A 1,345-nucleotide genomic window follows, 5' to 3' on the forward strand; every position below is an offset into this window, starting at 1 on the left:
TCATTGTGACTGTTTCTTATGTCTTTGTTCTGTAGCAGTGGTTCGTCTGTTGTCTATGTGCTTTTTGCAGCCCAGCTGTTAGTCTTATGGGTATTATTCTCAGTTCTTGCTGATATATATTGTGTATAATATATATGTTTTGAGCAATTCTCTGGCTTTCATTTCTTCCCTGGATTTTCTTTTGAGGAAACTTCTTTTGTCCCCCCCCCCCCCCCCCCNCACCCATGTTTTTGGCTCAGTTTATGTCTTTAATAGCTTGTTATGTGTCTTGCACTTGCTAGTACTACTGTATTAAAAAGGGATCACATACTGTTCAGGGCCTAGCTATTCAGGAAGTATTTTTGAATTGTGTTGTGTAAACTCTGTTCATGCGTATTTGTCTGCTCTTTCTCACTGGTCAGTACTCTGCAAAGCTCCTTATTACCTGTAGTGCTAGAGTGTTTGACCTTCCACAGATGTGCTTTGATTTGTTCTTCCAAGTAAGCTTCATAGGGCTCCTGGGATGATACAGTAAGTTGTTGCCCAACGTCATGTCTGTTAAGTTCCAGCTGTGGCTTAAAGCAGCCCAGTGGTCCAGCATCCAATAGTGGTTCAAAATCATCATTTTACATGCCTCTGGGCAGTATTCTCTGTAGAATCTTGCTTCAAGTGATGTCCGTACCTCCCAAGTGGCTTTGTTCACCTTTTCCTTCTGACACACCACAGCCAGAAAGACCATGAACTCCAGAGTTCTGGGGTCAGCACACCACTTTCTCATTCCTAAATTCCAGAGGTTAGCTTCTAATTGAGATTCATGGGAAAAGAAAATTCAACCAACTAAACTTGAAGATTTCATTGGCTTTATTTATCCGTTTTGTAAATCTGGCAACACTCCACCAACAAGTAGCTACAATGTTGACATCACCAACATTGGTACTTTTCAAGATTGTTTTCACCATTTGGAAGTTACTTGCCTGAGATTCCAGAGGAATTTTAGGATGGGTTTTTATCTGCAAAGAAATGCTGTCTGGGATATTAAGGGATTGCATTGATTATATAGATTGTTTTGGGTAGTAATGACACGTTAACAGTCTTCTTAAGTGTTTTAGTTTGTATGGGATGTTTTCTCATTCACTTATGTCTTATTTAATTTATTCCAGAAATATTTTGTGGTTTTCAGTGTGTATTTTATCTCTTCAGTGAGGTTTATTCCTAAACATTAAATCCTTGTTTGTGCTTTTGTAAATGGAGTTGTTTCCTTTTTCTTCTTTGTTTATTTATTTATTACTAGAGAAAGCTTGCCCCCAAGCTGCTAATGGGCAGAAAGAGAGAGAAACAGAGAGAATCCTAAGCAGGCCCCAACCTA

Source organism: Crocuta crocuta, unplaced genomic scaffold (genome assembly GCF_008692635.1).
Source record: "Crocuta crocuta isolate KB4526 unplaced genomic scaffold, BGI_CrCroc_1.0 scaffold2088, whole genome shotgun sequence".
In the NCBI taxonomy this organism is placed as follows: Eukaryota; Metazoa; Chordata; class Mammalia; order Carnivora; family Hyaenidae; genus Crocuta; species Crocuta crocuta.